The 22,428-nt window shown below is 33.8% G+C and overlaps 1 long non-coding RNA gene across 1 annotated transcript in view; it reads left to right on the plus strand.

The window, feature by feature from the left end:
• LOC148110776 (uncharacterized) overlaps nt 1-22,428 on the plus strand; it is a 497,911-nt gene that overhangs the window by 409,900 nt on the left and 65,583 nt on the right. The window lies entirely within an intron of this gene.

The raw sequence follows: 22,428 nt of genomic DNA on the forward strand, positions 1-22,428 counted from the left end.
TATGACTTCACACTTAACCTGTGATTATGACTGGGTGTATTTTCATTTAAAAAAGGACTTTGACCTTACATTTGAAGATTTTGCTTCCAACAGTAGGAGTCTCTAGTGAGCTATTTGTTGTGGTGCGATTTTTAAAACAAATAGCTATACATTTAATACTTACTCTCAGTACTTTGTAGTATATTCATTCCTTTTTATAATTTAGATAAAATATTTAGATTAGTTTTCTAATTTGGCATCAAGAGATAACAATAATTACCGCATATTAATAAATATACTTACACACATGAGCTTTGCAAGGTCAAGAACTTACTGAATTTTCTAACACTAGGGCTTAAAACAGAATATGATTTTTCTGGAATGATCATTCAGAATGCAGCAGAAAGGTGAATGCTGAGAGAATTCTTGACATATAGGGACTAGGTTCAACTTTTGGTATATTTCTACCATTATTGGGACTGTAGTGGTAGAAATCTCTACCCAGGAAACTATCCCTAAGAGTCAAAACAGCAACAAGAAGTTGTTGTTTTTTATGCCTTCTTTATATCTATATTCAGACTAATCTCTGTGTCTTCCCCTTTACCCATGCCTCTAATGAAGTTCAGAGTTCTCTAGCTGTTATTTCTCTAGGTAATCTACTGATACTTCTACCCAGTACCTTATTATTTGCCCCACAGCATCATAATGTGGTTTGTAATAGAATTTAGAATATATTTTTGCTACTGAAAGTTAGCTTAGAGACAATCTAGGCCCCTCTGTTTTGTTTCAAAAACACTAAAACCTAGAGAATTGGGGGGATTTGTTCAAGTTGAGACTTTGGAAAGAGGCAAAAGCAGGAATTGGCCTAATGTCCACTTAAAGGTATTTGGAAGTTATTACGTTCCAGTTACTCAAATAGCACTTATTCCAATGCCTGCTTTTAAATCAACATAATCAATTTTAAAGCATGCCAAAGAATAGCAGGAAAACACAAAATGCATTCTAAACTCAAGCAAGGCTCCACTATGGCAGATATGCAGACCACGTGCCTAGAGTAAATATGAATAAAATGAGAACATTGTCAATATGACACATATGACTCATAAAACCTGTGCGCTGAAAATAAGGTATATCTAGAACTCTGACAAATTGAAGAGTGAAATCACGAATAATAGCTACCAAATGTAATGAACCACTGTGGCAATGACCCACCCTAAAGTGCAGAGAGAGAATAGGTGAAGAAAAAGCAGTCAACAGAGAGACTATGGCAGTCTCCATTATCACCATTTTTTCACCTAATCATAATAATAAATGATTCTGTAGCTTAATCAATTCTAGAAATGGATAGAGTTTATCATACACATAATCAGTAGTACTCAACCTGTCTGAAGAAAAAAAAAATATGTCAATGTAAGGAGATTTATTAGAATGGCGGTCTTTGTTTCTACAAAACTCATTTATTTGGCTTCCCTCCTTTCCATACAGACTTCTTTATTAACATACCTGTCAACTTCTTTGAGAGCACAGTCTCCTGGAGAATAAGGATCCAATATTAATTAGGATATGGGATCAGAGATTGGAGAATCTGTCCGTTTTTACCCTGTGTACATAAGAAGCTCTATCTAAATCTGAAGATCGTAATCCTTCTGGAATTAAAGGAAATCTTTCTATTCTGAGGCAGAAGCAATATATGAGATTTCTTTTTTGCCTAGATAAATTTACCTTACAACTAATCGCCTCTCTGCTCCCTTTCCGTATTCATTGTATGAATTTGTGTCATGGCCAGTTTGGTCTCTAGGATGCTCAGTTATTGGGGGAACAGTGATTTGGAGGTGAGGGAGCATGGAGTAATCTGGTGGCCCATGGTGAGCTACTAGGCACCCTGTCTTAAATATTTTGAGCTTTTAAATGTTAATAACTCCCTCTCTCAGCCCTCTCAATATTCTAGACTTACAAAGCTGAGGTACAGTTCATAAAATTTATTTATTCCACTCTGCATATCCTCACATGTGAAGCACTAGCTTTCTTGTGTCCTTTCAACTTTTCATAAATCCTACCATAAAGCTGACGCAGATTTTTCTTCAAATGTGAAAGTTGTGAAGTAAACATGAAATACTAAAACATGAGAAGAAAACAGCATAAAAAACAAAACAGAAAAAAAAGCTGGCTCTACTTATTTGTTTCTCCTAAATGCTCTCAAAAAAACCTCTCTCCTTTGGCTTCACTCTCACTGTACAGTCTCCTTTAACATACTCACCACCTTCTTTGAGAGGGTAGTGTCCTGGGAAATAAGGGTTCATTATTATTCTCTTGTTTTCCTAGAATCTGGCACAATGCCTGCTATACAATAGTAAATAAATGTATAATAATGAAAAAATGAAGGAATGAATTTAATATCCGACAGAAAGATACAATCCATTCTTTCTTATGTAGCTCAGGATGCTGATAGGATCTGGGTGAAGTCATTATCAATAACGAAGAGCATTGATCAAGCACCTATTTAGAGAATATAATCCTATTTAAATAATGAGCAAGCGTACTCTCTGTTTCTGAACCAGAAGCCTCCTTCGATAGAAAGTATTGAAGATCAAAATAGTATTCAAGGTAATTTGTTATAAGTACATTAAAGGAGGAAGACACATAAATGAAGAAGATATGGGAAACTGTAAAGAAAGAAAATCCAGATCAGTTTCTTATATTGGATTCCTTTAGAGTTCTGACTCAAAACATAAAGGTCATAAATTTTTTTGAAGATTTTATTTATTTATTTGAGAGAGAATGGGAGTGAGAGAGATCACAGAGGGAAAGGAAGAGAGATAAGCAGACTCCCCGCTGAGCAGGGAGCCCAAGGAAAGGGGCTCCATCCCAGGACCCTGGGATCATGACCCCAGTGGAAGGAAGACGCTTAACTGACTGAGCCCACCCAGGCACCTGTAAAAGTCATAAATTCAATGTTTGCCTTGTATGTTGATCAGAAAAATCTTAAAATTTTAAACAGTTTACTTTATAATTCAGTGTTAGGAAATATTGACTGTCTTTGCTTCCATTACTCTTGGACATTAGACAATTTGAATCAATGTTAATCATTTATTCCAACATCTGTGTGACTGTAAAAGGAAAGACATCACTCTTTGACATGATAGTACTGCATTGTGATACCATTAAAACTGCAGACAATTGAAAGAGAGCAGGTGTTTTCCCAGTGAATGTTTGTGATTAGCAAAAAAATCACTTCTCTTATATTCAAGTATGCCATTGCAATGATTAGGCAGATGGTAGTTTGGAAAATCATAAAACCTCCGTTTAGTCAACGTGTGTCCTTCACTGTGAAATCTGTAAGCACTTTTTAATGGGCTCTGTTGAATGGCTGAGTGTGTGTTATCTCTGGTTCTCACAGATTTCATTGACTTCATTAGGACATTTCCATGGCACAGGCTGCTATTTGTCTTTTTTTTTTTTAAATCTTAAAGGTATCATCATCACCAAACTATTGTAAGTGCCATGTCTCCAGCCTCTTTTTAAATACTACAGAAGGTCTAAATGTTTTAAAAAGTAAAAATTAGGGGAAAATTCTGAGGAAAACAATCATTTCACTTTCCAAGCTTCTAATCATAGCTTAGGACCAGCACCCATCCCCCCCCACCCCCGCCAAGAAGCCCACCAAGAGTAACCCCATTAGAACAGAACTCCAGGAAATGCCAAGGGATTTAGGAACTCAGGGTGACACACTCCTACCTCTCAGGAAATTACAAAGATCTTGGGAGCTTTGTGTCAGGAACCAGAGAACCATATATATTATATATGTATATATAATATATATTATGTGTATAATATATTAATAATATATTGTATTATTACATATTATTAATATATTAAATATTATATTAAATATTATTTTATATTATATTTATATTATTTTATATATCTATATATAAATATATGTAATATGTATATTTATATATAATTATATATTTATATTATTAATATATTAAATATTATATTATATTTTATCGTATTAATATACACATACATTTAATATACATAATATTTCTTGTTATTTCAGTTCGTTAAAAGCAGAATATGCTAAACTACAATGGAGATTCAAGAAAGCAATAAGTGATCGTAACTGCTGATTTGGCATGTGTAAAGCTTTATGAGTGAGGTGGCATTTTAAAGAATGGTGGAAGTCGAGATATCAAGAAAAAGTAAAAAGAGTAGGGAGAGGTACAGAAGCAAGAACACATAGTGTGTTCAGGAAACATGCAGGTGTTCAGATTGACTATAGCAGAGCATCCATGAAGAAGAAGAAGAAGAGATGAATCTGGAGAAGCAGGTGGAAGTCAGATCACTGAGTGCCTTAAAATACAACCTGACAGGTTTGAACGGTAGGCAGTGAGGAGTTATTGGCAGTTATTTCTCTATTGTTTGTTTCTAACAAATAAGTGAAATCATTAGAGTTCTGTTGTAGAAAGGCTACACTTGCAGTCCTGTGCAGTATGGAATAAATGGAAGTAGAAAGAAAACAGGAGACCATTACTCTATCCTGTGCAGAAACAAGCCCTGAATCAAAATGATGATAGTAAAAACAGAAAGAAGGGAACTAATGTGGGTGAAATTATTTCCCTTTCTGAGATCTTGAAAGAAAATCTTCCCACATTTATATTTACAGCTATTATCTTGCCACATTTACCAATGAAAGTATGTCATTAACATTTTCTGCAATCATTTATCTTTCTAAATACTAAAATCATTTGCTTGCAATATGAAATTTTATTTTCTATGCAGTCTTTGTATATGGGAAAATGTTGTGAGGGTTGGAAAAATAAGGGAAGTTAAAAAAACATTTGGTGGTCAAACGTAATTATATTCAAAGTTTTGTATTTGTTGTCTCTCAAAGATGTTTTTAAGGATCAGCTTTGGGCTCCAAACTGGTAGCTAAAAGAATATAATAATAGCTTTTGGACCATATACATGTAGAGTAGACAGCCTGTGAAAGAAAAGAAATTCAATACATAGTGACAAAGCTAATTTCAGTAATGAACCAGAATGCTGCAATAAATTGTTGGGAAATTAAAGAATAAAAACAAAGGCTAGCCATCTGAGAGTATAGAACTCAATGAAACGAGATAGAGAGAAGTGCCTTTCTTCATTCATTTATTCATGATCTCATGAATTAGCCATGGCCTAGACAATACAGTTAGCAGAAAAGTGAATTTAGTGTATTTCTAATCAGAATTATCAATTGTTTAGTATGAAAAACAATTTTGAAATGTTTTCTTAATATTAAAGTATTTGTAAAGCATAAGAAAATTACCAAGATTCAAAACAATATTCCAAATAATTATTTTCTTTAATAAATCTATACCATAAATAAAATGTATGAGCAATGGTGTTCCTTAGAGCACTCCTTCAAGTGGTTAAAATTTGGATACCATGTAAATTCTAATTATTTTGGTTATATACATGTTGCTATTTACATATTAATTACACCTTTGAAAATCATTTTATAGTGGTCTGTTTATCGATATGAGAACATATTAAGTAATATTAAATTTTTAAAGGTAAGCTAAAATTTGCATAATTTTTATTCTCTCTAGAGAATATATATGTGTATATATATTATAAAATTTGTAAAGATATCTTTTAGGATCTTATTTATATCTGAATGAGGGATTAAGAATGATTTTTACTTACTTATATATATTTTCTTAATATAATTTTGTAATTGGAAAGAAAACTATATATTTTAATTCTGTCAATTTAAATTAAGTATATTTCTATTTTAAGGGGTATTTGAATATGTAAAATTTTCAAGTAAAATAATGTGGGCATTCTTGGGGTGCCTGGGTGGCTCGGTTGGTTAGGTCGCTGCCTTAGGCTCAAGTCGTGATCTCTGGGTCCTGGGCTTGAGCTCTGTGTCGGGCTCCCTGCTCAGTAGGGAGTCTGCTTCTCCCTCTCCCTTTGCCCCTAAACCTCCCCAACTCGTGCTCTCTCTCTCTCTCCCTCTCTCTCTGTCTCAAATAAATAAATACAATCTTAAAAAAATAATAATGTGGGTATTCTTTTAGACCAGTTTAAATTGTGGTGAAGAATGAAAGGAAGCACACAAAATTTATTCTAACTCAGGCTTGGTCTACAGTGGAAGAAATGTACATCACATGAATAGAATATAAATGAAATGACACCATTGATATATGTAACTGTCATGAAACCCATTGCTGTCAAAGCACAAAGAGGAAAGTGAGGCACCCCCAGAACTTTAACAAGATGAAAAATGAAATCTAGTAATGATAGCAGTCAAATATAGTAAGATACCTGTGGGGATAACCAACTTTAAGAAGTAGAGGGTAAATGGATGAATAAAACACGGGTTTCGCCAGATTTATCAGAGAGATTACAGTAGACTTAAAAAAAAAATCATCTCCAGCTAATCTAATCCTAATAATGGGTAAGGAAGTATCATAGTCCATTCTAGAAACAGATGAAGCTTCCTATCGCATAACAGAATTTGTCTTATACAAAATATTTTCTTAATATAATCTTCTCTTAAACGACCCTTTAACTAAACTCATAAAGAAAAAAAATAAACCCATACTTGATCTCATCTTTTACAAATGAATTGTTAACCGTACCTTTTATTACTTTTTTAAAACTTCTTCTTTTAAGATAATTGTAAATTTACATTTAATTGTAAGAAATAACTCAGAAGATACCCAATGCTGTTTCCTCAGTTTCCCCCCATGGTAAGATCTTGCATAACTATAGTACTATAATGCAACCAGGAAATTAACATTGAGGAAATCCATTGAACTTACTCAGATTTCAGTAGTTTTATGTGCTATCGTTTGTGTGTATGTGTATATATTTAGTTCTACCTGATTTTGTCACATGTGTAGATTTGTTTCAGTAGTTTTATGTGCTATCATTTGTGTGTATGTGCATATATTTAGTTCTATCTGATTTTGTGACGTGTAGATTTGTGTGACCACCATCATGGTCAAGATACGGAATGGTTCCATCATAAAAATTTCTTCAACTGTGCTTTTAATGCCACAGCTTTTTTCTTCCTCCCCTGATTCTGACTCTTGCCAGCCACTAATCTGTTCCCCATTTCTATAATTGAGATTTCAAGAATACCATATCAGTGGAATCATAGATGTTATCTTTTGAGATTAACTATTTTCACTCAGCATAATTCCCTTGAAATCCATCTGAGGTGTTAGAAGGATCAGTAGTTTCTTTTTTGCTGAATAGTATTCAGTGATATCAGATAGAGTGATTTCTCCCACTTTATTATCTTTTTTCAAAATTGTTATTGACTATTCTAGTTTGTTTGCCTTTCCTATACATTTCAGATAATTTTATCTATACCTAAAAGAAAGAAAACTTGCTAGAATTTTGGTAAGAATTATACGAAACTTATAGATCAATTTTGGGAGAAGTGGCATCTTTACTATATTGAGAATTCCAAACCATGAATATATTACGTCTCTCCATTTATTTAGGACTTTTAAAAAAACTACTTTCATCAGTATTTTGTAATTGTCAGTATAAGGATACCATACGTATTTTATTATGTTTATACCTAAGCATTTCATTTTTATTGGCACAATTGTAAGTGTTCCACATACATGCAATACTAGCATATAGAAATGGATTGATTTTTGTGTGTTGGTCTTATGTCTGGCAACCTTGCCCAAACTCATTTATTTGTTCTAGGAGGTTGTTTATTGTTGGTCTGTTATTTTTGTTTTTGTAGCTTTCTGGGGATTTTTTGATGTAGACCATCACATCATCTACAAATAGTAAATTTCTTCCTTTCCAATCTGTATGCCTTTTTTTTTTTAGTTTTATTACCTTTAAAGTGTGATATTATGGATAGATAAGTAAGGATACCAAATTTCTAACAATATATAAATATACATATATATATATAAAATTTGATTTCTTATTTAAAAAGATAGTTAAATAAAATGAATTATGGAAAGATAACAACAGTGTAAACGTTCTCTCAATTGTTTTATTTTATAGTCACTTGAAGTCTATACCAAAAAAATAACATTAATAACATTGGCAACGAAGTTCAGTTAGCAAGTTTTGCTTAACTGTAACAAGTATGTTGTTAAAAAAAAAACAAAACCTTTTTCTTCTCTCAGTAGCAACTAATTTCTTAGAAGCAAATCAGAATAAACAGATTTATATCTAATACTTGAATCTATTATGGTTTATAATTTTAATCAAGAGATTTTCATTTAATCAGTTCAAATAGAAATGAGTAATCTTATTACCGCAAATTAATTATAATTGAGAGTTTGCATCTCATATGAAATTAAAGCTCTACAAATTCTTGTCTGTAAATGTCTAAATGAGAGAAATAAAGTAATATTAAAAAGGATTCCATATTCTCTTATAGAAATACCTCCAAAAATAAAATTCCATGCCATCTTAGCTTTGCTTTTGCCTTTATTCCAGGAACTCTTGCTTCGCCAAATAAAAGGAATCGGGGTATCATAGAGTACACTTATTATTAACAGGTCTAGGAGAGCACACCCCAAAGTATGGTACATAAAATATCGGCTAAGAGAGAGATTATAGGACAGAGGTTTTCACTGATTAGTTTAGTTTGGAATAAAATGTAAATCCCTTTTTGAGATTATTATCTATTAGCTTATTAAATTATCTGTGAAGTCCTACAGTGCTGAAACCTATTTGACTGTTTACTTCATTGTTTTTCTAATTTATTCAACCATTAAAGACTACTCTGGAAGAATAAACATAGTTTATTAGAACTCATGCTAGGAAATGCTAACATAAATGCTGGCCTCACTCATTGAGTAAGTACTTCGTTCTCAAGGGTTTGGAAGGAATTTCTGCAGTATTTTTGGGATTCCCTTCCCTTCGTCTCAATCACTGCTTCTTTGGATATAACTTCACCATCTTGTACCGTAACATGGTCTCTGACTGGAAGACTACTAAACTATCTGAAAACCGTGTGTGTTAGTATATTGCTGAACAAATTTTACTGTGTAAATGCTTCATGGCTAACATAGTCAACAACTAGGAGCTCTGATACACATAGCACAGTGTTCAACAAATGTTCGTTTTCCCCTATACTCATTACCTCTGTCTCCAGTACTTAGACCCAACCAGATTATAACTGCAAGCACCTCAGGAGTTGTGACAGCCTTAAAAAGCTTTCAGGACCCAGCAAACATTCAGCTTCCCAAATATCATACCACTTGAATGACCAGTCACTCTATGAAGAATAAAGACTGTCTGTTCAAACAAATGACATTAAATTCTAACTGTTTTAGTCAGTTTTAAAGAAATACTAAGATTAGGTTAATTTGAAACTATCTCTCAATTTTGTTATAGATATAGCAGCAATATACCATCTCATACGCTTCCAAACTCCAGCAGTCTGATACAGTGAATTAATGTAAAAATTTCATATCACTGCGGGGCGCCTGGGTAGCGCAGTCATTAAGCGTCTGCCTTCGGCTCAGGGCGTGATCCTGGCATTCTGGAATCGAGTCCCACATCCAGCTCCTCCGCTGGGAGCCTGCTTCTTCCTCTCCCACTCCCCTGCTGTGTTCCCTCTCTCACTGGCTGTCTCTCTGTCACATAAATAAATAAAATCTTAAAAAAAAATTTCATATCACTGAGAACTGTTGATTGTGTTTCTATCAACTTATTTGCCCAATATATTATTTTAAAGTAAACCACAACATGAAGGAATTACTTTTAAATTACTTTATCAGCTTCCTCTAATCATTCTAATCATTATTGTATTTGTCAGCCTTTCAAAAATCAAATTCCTCTTAATGAAACATTTGCTGCACTTTATTCTCTGTTTATATTAATGAAAAATTAGTGAATATATCTCTCTTCTAAACACTATCACACCAAAATCCAAACTCTTCATGTGAAACTGTCCACTTCATTATCTTAGTAATAACCATTAAGTCAGCTAAGTCCTCTTTCATTGAAAATTTGTCAAAAACATTGACTCAATTTAAAACAACCCTGGCTTATATTGTGTGTTTTTGTTTTTTTTAATAGTGTTGTAGTTACATAGCCATTTCTAGGTTTCCTAACTCTGGATGACATTTTTTCTGGTTCACCCTTTATAAGTAGCCAAACCAACATTTGACATTTGAAAATCTAACAAATAATAAAAGGAAAGTGAATTTTTCTTCTATACATATGTTTGACCCTTAGATTATCTTTCCTAAGGTTTATAAAACTTCACTTTTTGCTTACATTACTCTCAAAAAAGGATTAATAGTTTGAGGCATTGAAGAGACGTTTTAATGCGATAATGAAGTAAGAAATATCACTAACATTATTATGAAGCAAAAATATTTAGCCTGATCTTATGTTCTTCAGATACAGAAAGGAAACTCCTTTAATCATGCTGGTGCATTTCATGTTTTATTTTCAGATCGCATAAAATGTTTTCCCTATTAGCTAAGGAAGTGTTTGTGTTTACATCTCAAAAAATATCTGGGCCTCATAGTACATCCAGAACTGGAGCAGATCATTCCAATAATATTCAAGAGCAAGCTTGGTAGGATTTTCAAGAATCCAAGTGTTGGGCCCTACTAATTAAAATGGGTATTTTGTAAAAATGTGCTCAGGGAATTAAGGGTTATGAAATAAAAGATTATTAGAGCTATAGGGACGCTTGTAGATAATTCTCTCATTCTGTCATTCTAAGAAAAAGACTGTAATATCTGCCTCATTATTGTACATTCTAACAAATGAAAGTAACTCTTCAACAAACCTGTTTCATGGCAAAATTATCCAGACATATTAGCCTCATATTCAGCTACCACACTTGGAACCAAGTATTGAGACACTCTTAATATGTTCTGGAACTCTTGGGTTATCCGGTTGAAAATGTATGGACGATGAATTTGGACATTGAGGCTATAGGCTGGAGAAGCTCTGGGTTGCGTAGTTCCTTAACAAGTATAAAGAAGTATTTTTACCAACATGTAATACTTCAGATTTAAAGCATAGGGTATTTTGACTCTTTCGCCTACAAAGAACAAAAACTTGACCTTTAACATTGGGGTCACTCCCACAGTCCTTGTTCCGTTGTGTAACTGCCTCCGTAGGTATCGGCAATAGGGTACCAAAATAAAACAAAACAAAAAACAGCTGAGCTAATCAAATGTTTTCCCTAAAAATTAGTAATTTTAAACTAAATCGTATAGATACTGAGTTCAAGGGAGTTGAGTTACATCAATGGCAGGGTGTTAGGGGAATTTTCATAAAATCTTGTTTTTTCCGTATCTCGTTGCCCAGTATTTTTGGGATTCCCTTCCCTTCGTCTCAATCACTGCTTCTTTGGATATAACTTATAATATTATATAATATATTATATTATAATATTATATTCCATTGGATTGGAATCAGTGATAGACCCAAGTATCCACAATAGATTCATATTCTTACATATGTTATTTGTAACTAAAAGAATCTTACCTCTCACATAGAAATGTACAATTTAATCAAACACTGAACAATCAAAGCTGAACAATGTGGACTGAGAAAACTAGAAACCTGGATAAATTGGGGAACTATGGTGATGTTTAAAAGTTTTACTCTATAGCACATTATTGAAGAGGCTTCACTAAACTTTGTAGTCCTTCTTTAGGTTGTTTTTGGACAATATTTCTCAATCTCCACTATATATATATATTTTTTCTCTGCCTAATAGCATCTGCTGAAACAGAATTTCCACTTGCTTGGGACCTTGACTTATTATAACCCCCCATAGTTCTATCAACTTTATGGCTTTTTCTTAGCTTCCATTCTCATTAATAACTATGTTTTTATTTTCATAATTTTAGTTAAATTTGCAATAAGGAAAATTACCTTTTTTTGCCTAGGTTGCCATAGACTGTTAGACAGTCAGTAGAATGACTACCCTTAAGTTAGCTGATAACCCTTTGTTGATCTAACTGTGAGATCTCAGAATTTATATAGTTCACCCATTTTACCATTTCAGGCCCATCTAGTACAATAACAAAGGATTACTAAGTTCAGAAGCCTTTGAATTAGAGAGAGTTGAACTTAAAGGAAATTAATCCAAAGCTAAAAGATAATTTTGTTTTAAAATACATGGGCAAGAGGTGTGCCTGAGTGACTCACTTGGTTAAGTGTCTGCCTTTGGCTCAAGTCATGATCCCAGGGTCCTGGGATTGAGTACCACACCAGGCTCCTCCGCTAGGAGCCTGCTTCTTCCTCTCCCACTCCCCTGCTTGTGTTCCCTCTCTCGCTGGCTCTCTCTGTCAAGTAAATAAATAAAATCTTAAAAGAAAAGAAAAGAAAAGAAAAGAAAAGAAAAGAAAAGAAAAGAAAAGAAAAGAAAAGAAAAGAAAAAAAATGGAGGATTCTAGATTAGAAGGCAAATTAGTCAATAGACAAGTGGAGTGAAAAATGAGGAGCATGGTCTAGTTATGGCTGTATTTCTTATTTAAAAATATCTAGATTCAGAAAAAATATTTGGGCGGTTTTCAGCTGCACTAAAGATATGATAAGCTGAAAATGTATATATCAAAGTAGTTGAAAACCCATAATAAAAGTCTTTTGTAATACATACGAATAAAGAAAGTTTCTTGGCAGTCATATATTTATTGTTAGATGTTTGTTTTACCTAACTTGAGAAATACATTTAAAATGAAGAAATACCAAAAAAATAAATAAATACAATGAAGAAATATCAAAGGGTGTCATAGAATAATGAAACAATAAACTGCGATCCAAATATGAATTAATTCAATTAAATGTTCATGGTTTGTACAAATCACTTAATCCATTATTTCAGAAGGCAGAACTCTTCATCTACACACCTCTTGTAATGACTATTCCATTGACCAAAATATGGAACTACTCTTTTTAAATTGTTTGATATGCAAATGAGTAACTCCAATGTCAGCAGCCATGTCATGTTCCCTTCCTTGGATCCTGCTGTACAAAAATATTAGTAAGCAGTGTGTAATTTATTGATAATTTGATAATTTTGTATTGATTGCTGATAAAATATATCAAAAGTCCACAGCCAGCTCCCTGAAATCCTTTGTAGGATTTCTTTTTCTCCAAATTTCCCTCTGTAGCCATGCTACCACAAACAAGTCTAGCCTAGCTTACTTCACTTTTACTCATGAAGGATATAGCCTTTCTTTTTCCTGTTTTCTTCGTCCTTAACCTTTTTTTTTTTTTTTAGGAGTCCTGTATTACGAAAAGTTCTCCCCCATTTATTATAAAGAGTTGTTCTCTAGCTCCTACCTATTAGTTACATGCCCACACCCATCACATTGCTATGGGAAGCCTCTCCCATTAATAGTGTCCATTCTTCTTAGAAAGCAAGAAGTAGGGGCGCCTGGGTAGTGCAGTTGTTAAAGCGTCTGCCTTCGGCTCAGGGCGTGATCCCGGCGTTCCGGGATCGAGTCCCACATCGGGCTCCTCTGCTGGGAGCCTGCTTCTTCCTCTCTCACTCGCCTGCTGTGTTCCCTCTCTCGCTGGCTGTCTCTCTGTCACATAAATAAAATCTTTATTAAAAAAAAAAAAAGAAAGAAAGCAAGAAGTAATAAAGAGAAGTTTCATTTGCTATGCTAGAAAATTTATTTTATAATTTCTCTTTAACAATTTTTGCTTTCTCAAACTGTTTTCTCTTGTTATATCTTGGCTATGCCTCTATTTTGTCATTCATCACAAAGACAAGTTAGGAGAACATGTAGGTTGAAAACAGTAATTAAATTTTCAGTGAGATCATGAAGAGATAAGAGAATACAAGCCAATATTATCAGGTAAATGCAAGAATAAAATGCATTTATCTTTGCAGAGAATGTATTTGGGAATAGACTCAATGATATCAGCTAATGCGTGTCCTAGAAATATTTTGTACTAAATGAAAACACAATTTATCAAAATTTATAGGATGCAGCAAAATCAGGGAAACTTACAGCATTGAATGCGTATATTAGAAAAGAAGAAACATCAGAAAATCAATAATCTGAGTTTCCTCCTTAGAAAGCTTGAAACAGAAGAACGAAGTCCAAAGTAAGCAGAAGAAAAGAAATAATAAAAATTAGAGCATAAATCAATGACATAGGAAATAGGAAATTAATCGATAAATTAAACCAAAATCTGATTATTTGAAATGATCAGTAAAATTGATAAACTTCTAGCCAGGCTAATCAAGGAAAAAAGAGAGATGGCATGATTACTAATATCAGAAACAAAAAAGGGGTCATTGCAACTGATCCCATGACATTAAAGAATAATAATGAAATACTGTGAACAACTCTGTGTCCACTTGGATGAAATGGACCAATTCTTTGAAAGACACAATCTATAAAACTCAAAAAAGAAGAAAGACAACCTAAGTTGGTCTAAACTATTAAAGAACTTGAAATTTTATTTAATAAACTTCTAAAACAGAAAACACCAGTGCCAGATGGTTTCACTGGGTGAATTCTACCAAACATTTAGGGAAAAAAATTACATCAATTTTGATAGTTTTATTCACTTTTTACATTTATTTAAACATGTTCTCTATTTTACCAAAAAAAAATTTTCAAGTAAATGAGAATTGTGTTTTGTTGGTTTTTTTCCTCAATTTTTTAAATTTCCTACAGTTTTTTGAAAATATATATAATCATTATATATGAACTAAAGAAATATATTAATAAAAACTTGTATATATAAAAAAGAAAAGTGAATTTCATATATATATCTTAGAAATAAGATATATTTCATCAGAATACCTCTCTCTTCAAGGTTTTGGGACAGTAATACATATAATGCATAAAAACAATGAGAGAAATTATGACTAAATCAAACATTTCTGACTTTTAAAACAATTTTGAAAGATGTAGATGTTACAAAGAAAACTAAATTCACTAATGTCTTGCTAAGTCACAATAGAAACTGAAGAACTTCTCTATGGCTACATTTTTTAAAAACTCTGTTACAATAAATACGGATTTTTGTAATACTTTATATTTTATTTTTCTCAAAGCTAATTATGTAAATAAATCAATGTACAACATTTCTTAACAATGACAATGTGATGAAATTGCATGTATATTATTATACTCCCTGGAAGTTCTACAAAATTCAAAATAATTAAAATTACTTTGATTTATTTAAGTTAATATATTTATTTTTGAAAAAATAATGAGAAGCTGAAAGTTTTGCTAATTATTACCTTCTAGTAGAAGTTATTAAAACTTTGGGGTATGGTGCTCAGCTTTCTATATTATACCTCATTTTTCAAAGAGAAAGTGACAATTATTCTTAGAATGACTTTGGTTCCTCCAAGAAGTGTTGTAAATAAACCAAAAATGTTTTCTCTTTCCTTATTAATTTTTAATTTTCATTATAAGCTTCTGGAGAATGCTATAATCATTTCTGTTTGTGTTTAATTACTATCAGAATATTTCCTTTTTTATGCCTAATGTAGCTGGGAACTAATTTATCAGTAGTGCAGTTGTTAAAGCATCTGCCTTCGGCTCGGGGCGTGATCCCGGCGTTGTGGGATCGAGCCCCACATCAGGCTCCTCCGCTATGAGCCTGCTTCTTCCTCTCCCACTCCCCCTGCTTGTGTTCCCTCTCTCGCTGGCTGTCTCTCTCTGTCAAATAAATAAATAAATAAAATCTTAAAAAAAATAAAAATAAAAATAAATAAAAGAAGTTAATTTCCTGATCAACCACGATCAGTAGTGAAACAGACTTTAAACCTCACTATAACAAAGACATTGTTTCTTTGATTTACTTAACTGTGGTGAAGATTTAATATCTATGTCCTCTTTCAACTCTATTTTTCTATTTGTTAACATGTATAATGGTAGCTCTCAAGTAATTTTTTTTCTGCTGTGTGGTACACAAGTTATAAGTTTCAAGGAGAAGATCCCTTCCATCTAATTTTAGCTTTACTAAATATAACAAAACCCTTTCTTCCCTACTCATAAAGCATCTGAATGTCACTGAAAGTGACATTATTGAAGGAATAATTTGAGTCCACTTAAACTTATTTGAGATATAACTTATTCAGAATTCTTAATACCTTTTTTCTTTTTTTTTGAGAGAGAGAATCACTGTCAACATGCCTCACAATTGATTAGAATAAAGCTTTAAGTGAATAATTTGTAACAATATGGCACTATTTAAAGTGATATTCACTATTACATTATGAATAAAAGTGAGCCCAAATAAAGCATATCATTTTTTAAGACATGTATGAATTGTACAGATAAGATAAATAAAAAACTACATTAACACCAACTCATATATATTTTATCACATTTATCACTCAAATTCTTGTATAAAATCCCCCCAGAATTATTTCTTCATTCTCCTTATAAATTTCAAATTCCTATCAACTATGGGACATTGATATTTGATTATCACCTTCTTAGAGACAAAGATAATAAAGACATGCTGTGGTTAGAAAAAATAAGGAGCATGTAGTTAATTCAATAGAGAAAGGTAGGAAAACAAAAATGTTAGTAACTGAAGATATCAAAGTACCAAAGACATGCCGCATTCTGTGACCAAATTGGTGCTTTATATAATTCACTCCTGTTTCTCAGGAGTGCCGGAAAAAAGTTCTGCAAACTGAGTGGCTTAATGCAATAGATCTTTATAATCTAACCGTTCTGAAGTTTAGAAATCCAAAATCATGGTGTCATTGGTAAGGCCATGCTCCCTCCAGTACTTCCAAGGACAGATCTTTCCTTGCCCCTTCCAGCTTCAAGTGGCCACAGGCATTCCTTGGCTTGTGGAAGCAGAATTCAACTCCCTGCTTCCATCTACACGTGGCTGTCTTCTCCCTATCTGAGAACATATCCTGGGTTTCCCAGAAAAAAAACCTGCAAGTAGGGCTGGAAGGGCTTTCCGCATACCCCAACTACAGGCACTGTATAGACATTAATACCTAGCCTGCCATCTATCTCTGAAGAGAATGCAAAGTCCTAAATGAGACAGGAGAATTAAGGAGAATTCAAGTAAGGGTATGCCCTCAAAGTATTCAAACATACTAATGGCGGGGGGGGGGGGGGCGGGGGCAAAGACAGAGAAAGACAGAAAGCTGCATATAGCTTAGAAAAGACAGAAGAAAACAATTTAAGAAAGAGGGAAAAGTAGGGGCATATGGGTGGCACAGTCGGTTAAGCATCTGACTCTTGGTATTGGCCCAAGTTGTGATCCCAGGGGTCGTGAGATCTAGCCCAGAGTCGGGCTTCACATCAGCATGGAGTCTGCTTTAGACTCTCTCTTCCTCTCTTTCTGCCCCTCCTCCCTCTCCAATAAATAAATATTTTTTTTAAAAAAAGGAACAGGGAAAACTAAATAATAAAGAGGTAGATGATAGAGAAATATATAAATAGATAAGCTAATGTCAGGAAAACATTGTCAAGCATGAATAAATTTGGGAACTGTAACAGCCATGAGCATTTCTTAAAGAACTAAAAATCCAAGCAATTAACAAATGAAAATAAATTATTTGAATTAGAGAATTTATAGAATTTGTGGTAAAAAGACTGACTGTGAGCATTGAATCTATTTAAATATAAGATGAAAACTAAAATCTATTACAACTAAAATGTGTCATGATTATGGCAATGGATGGTATTTAAGAAAGAAAACTACCTTTGACCTTGATACTAGGAATATGCCATTTTATATACCACCTGAATCATTGGGATGTTGAAGATGTAGAGAAGAAAATGTAACCAGCACATGACTACTAGGTTTTGTGAAGATCCATATATATTTAGATTAATGTTATTAATGTGGTTAATGGATTCCTCAACTTTTAGAGTCAACCTATTTACAATATATTGGAAAGTTAATTCTCTTATAGGTTGCAGTATAAATGTTACAATTTAGTCTGTTGTCCTTATTGGCAAGAAGAATAAGTGGAAAAGGAAGTAAAGGGATCAGAATGTCTCCCAAACCTCAGAAATACGAAATACAAAAACACAAAAACAAGAAATACAGGCAAAAATTGATAGAAAAAGAAATAGTAGAGTGAGCATATTTAAATTTCAAGTGTAACCAATTGTTTAAAAGGCTAATAACAACTATCATATTTGGGAGGGGGAAAGGGAGGTGAAGATGTAAATAGTTCAATCTTTATATATTTTATTAGGAGATTACTGGGTTGTAAATTGTTAATGAATTATGGAAAAGAGTCATAAGAATTGTACTGAGGTATGGAGGCAACTGGGAAAGGAACTAAAATAAAAATTGTTTAAAAGTGTTACCCTTGGGGCGTCTGGGTGGCACATCGGTTAAAGCGTCTGCCTTCGGCTCAGGGCGTGGTCCTGGCATTACGGGATCGAGCCCCACATCAGGCTTCTCCGCTATGAGCCTGCTTCTTCCTCTCCCACTCCCCCTGCTTGTGTTCCCTCTCTCGCTGGCTGTCTCTATCTCTGTCAAATAAATAAATAAAATCTTTAAAAAAAAAAAAAGTGTTACCCTCTGCAGCACAGTGCTGAGGTGGAGAAAGAAGAAAAAGTCATTGCTTCCTATTATAACCATTTAATCAATGTTAATCATTTATACATATTATCCTGATAATTTTAAAAGAGAATTTATCCATTTCATAGTTCAGTGACCAGTTGCAAGCCAGGGAATTTAAGGTGGGACAAAAAATTTAAGCTAACTTTTCTCTAAGCAATAGGCATATTTTGGCTTTACAGTAATATAAGAGGAATTTTACTGTTACTCTTTGAATAAAAATCTGATAAAGGGTGAGTTTCTAATGCACTTCTATTGGTGTATGGGATTCTAAATTTCCAAAATGCTCCCAAGTGGTACTAATACTGTTGGTCTGGGAGCCAAACTTTAGGGAATACTATGCTAGAAAATGTAGGAGATGGGGTGTCTATGTGGCTCAGTTGGTTAAGCCTTCGACTCTTGATTTCAGCTGGGATCATGATCTCAGGTGGTGAGATCAAGGCCCGTGTCAGGCTCTGAGCTGCTTGTAGAGCCTGCTTAAGATTCTCTGTCTCCCTTTGCCTCCCCTGGGCCCTACTCTCTCTCTCTCTTTAAAAAGAAAAAAAAGAAAAAAAGGAAAATGTAGGAGGGTGTGGGTGCAAGGGACCAAGAGTAAATGTGTTCACCCCAGCAAGGAAGAGACATTCCAGTTTACACAGACAGGTATATAGATGGAAGAAGACAGAGAAACTTCAGAAGGCAAAAAGTGATATTAGAGTATTCTTACTGGATATTCTCAGTTCCCCCAATAAATAGGTGAAATATTACTTAAATATTAAAAAAAAAATAAATGGAGTGAGACCAAGACTTGCACACAGAGGACGTGTTTTGGAACAGCTGCCATTGGAGAAGACCATTGGGCCGTGGTTCGCAAGTTAGACTGTCCTATAAAATGCCCTGGAAATGTTTCAAAAATTCCACTGCTCAAACCACACACCAGACAAATTAATTGGAATCTCTTGGGTATGTCCCAGGTATCAACATATTTTTAGAGCTTCCAAGAATGAGAATCACTGTTAAAATGACCCCAAGTCAATGTGGCAGCTGTCAACAATTTGAGGCAGGTGGGAGTTACGATTCTCCTCCTCTAGACCCTCACTACAAGGTGGTGTGTTACCATGACAATCTCAGATGGAAATTTTCCATGGTTACAAGAAGGTGCAAAAATAGTTAAAGCCACATTAATGAAATATAGATGAAGCCTCAGCTTTCTATCCTTTTTAAGCACACCAGCTAGCATCTTGATGAAAAGTTCAATTAAGGCAAATTTAACAAATATTTGCTGGCAAAATATGATCATCTCATATGATTCTGTCTAGTTAGATGAAGAGAAAAACAGCTAGCCAAGTTAAAGGGGACAAGTCTTCACGGAGCCTTAGCGCAAGGGTGCTAGTCCAAAGCTCTCTGCTTGCTGAGCTCCCCAGATTTTGATACGCTGTCAGTGGGTGCTTATGCGTTATTTTTGACCAATCACATGCTTCATACAACACTCATTTTACCAATGAAAATTTATTTTTACCATTCCTTATGTTAACTAACAAATTCTCTAGTGCAGACTTAAATAACAGTAATTGGATGCCTTGCTAGACTGGTGGCTGAAGTGTGGGCCTTTGATTAAAATCTTTCAAATGCTAATTACCCACAGTTGAATTGAAAACAACTGATTCTGGTAATTAAAATTTAAATAACACTTTCTAAAATATTAATATTAGCAAACATCATCCTGTCCCTATCTATGTGAGAGTGGGGGCTATTTGGGATTATTTGGTTGTTACGACCACATAACTGATGGGTACTTAGAGAATGGGGGCCAGAGTTGCTACAGACACAGCAAGACACAGAGTAGTTTCTTAGAAAAATGAATTGGATTGAGTTCTGCACAATTTCAAATTACCTGCCAGATAGTCCAGTAAATGGATATCTTATTTCTATATATTTGAGCCCAGACTTCATCTCTGCTTTCCATAAAAACATAACATATTTCTGCAACTTCTTAATTTTCCCGCAGTGAAAGTAACATGTGAGTCAGGGGCAATACTTGCTTTGTTCAAACCTCTATGAAGAATTTCTTGTAATGACAAAAAATGATGTCACCAATGGTTGAGTCACCAATCCAACACATATGTATCACCCTGCATTTGTGACTGTTGGCGATCACAATGATATTAAACATTAGTGGGAAAATCTGGCCATTTCAGTATGCCTGTCAGTATAAGTTGTCACTAATGCATTTAGTTGTATTATAACTTTCTTTTTATTTCTCTTTTATGTCACAGCTATGTTTCATTTATGTTACAGTCTTCCGATTTTTAAAAATTCTATATGTAAGTTGGTAATACTATTTATGAATCTCATTTCATAATACTAAAGAGAGAGTTAAAAATACTAAGTCATTGTGCTACACTATAGATAATGTAACAGTTTTTGAACAGAGCTGTAGAATAAAGTTGTACACACAGTGAGAACTCAACAGAAAATAGAGAGCATGCTTTCAAAATGGCCTTAATCACATTGTTTTGTGATTTTTTTCCATCAATGCTCATTAGTTGATCTATAAGCATAATGGTTCCTGAAGATTACGGCAGGAAAAAAGGGATGAGAATCATTTTGTCTAAGCACTTTAACTCATCTAGCAAGATGAAAAGCATGTTAGATGTAATGCATGTATGGATAATCACAGGGAGCAGTAAAGATTTTGTTCTCTGTCAAAGCAAAAATTGTACAAGACAAAGTTAAACAGGTAAGGAAGAATGTATTCAAGGCTGTTGCAGTAGAAGAGAGAGAAGAGAATGCAGTATGAACTCAACTCCATTTAAACAAGAGACCAGGAGAGTTTTTGAAAAGCTGGGGTAGAGTATCGTGGTCATTTGTGTATGTTAATTGGCCTTACCCGGAGGAAAAGTGTGCCCCTCTCATATGTTCATGACAGGCGGTAGTTTTATAACTTACAGCAAGATACCCACCTCAGTTAGGCCTCTACCTCCCATAGAAACTAGGAAATAGGGATGCTACATCCCTTGATGTTTACATTTCAAAGAGATAGCAACCAGGTTCTTGAGAAGAATATTCCTGGGTTGTGAAACTTTAGGGAGAAAGAAATAATATACAATTGCAGGTTTCTAAACAAAATGCTCTAGGAAAAGGGAGGTCCATGCCTAGAGTCAGAAAGGAGCCCATCTAAAGTTTAGTCAAGCTGAGGGAGACATTAAGGCCATCTGGGTCACCTGCAGATAACCACTCCAAGAACCATTAAGCTTATTCCAGTGATACTGCAGTTAGCTCCAAGGTATTTAGAACTCTTTTGGATGAGGCCATGGCTACATTTTGAATCATTGATTTAGGTTTCTTGGTCTAACTCCTCTACTTACTAAAATTTTGTGAATAAGACAAAGACCAGTTTCCACAAAGGTTCTATCAGCTGTAAAGATAATACTACAGCTGATAATAATGTACACACGGATGATAAGTTCAGCTATGCCTATTAAAAATTGTTATTGTGCTATATTTATATCTTAACACACAGGGTGAGTATTACACTTATTGGTATGCAAGTATTGCCCCAAATGCTATAATTTTATCATGATTTACCCTGTTAACATTAACAATATAAATAATTTTTTAGATGACTGAGCAATAACATCAATTTCCCTTTATAAAATTAAGCTTCAAGAGAGAGCATGCACATTTTATATACTCTTTAAAGCTGTTATATTTCTTCTATACTTCCATTTAAAATAGATTTTTAATATAATACTTTATTGGTAGACCACTGAGAATTTACTTCAGAAAGGTGCATTGCATTTTTAAAGTACAAAAAAATACAAAAAGAAAACAGAAAAACCTCTCATTATTATCTCCACTTGAAAATATCTGTTTATGAAAGGCATGAAGTTGAACAAAAAGTTTTCTTATGAAACTATTGGGCAAGGATTC

Source organism: Ursus americanus, chromosome 1, assembly GCF_024610735.1.
Source record: "Ursus americanus isolate L20-20 chromosome 1, mUrsAme1.1.p, whole genome shotgun sequence".
NCBI classification, from domain to species: Eukaryota; Metazoa; Chordata; class Mammalia; order Carnivora; family Ursidae; genus Ursus; species Ursus americanus.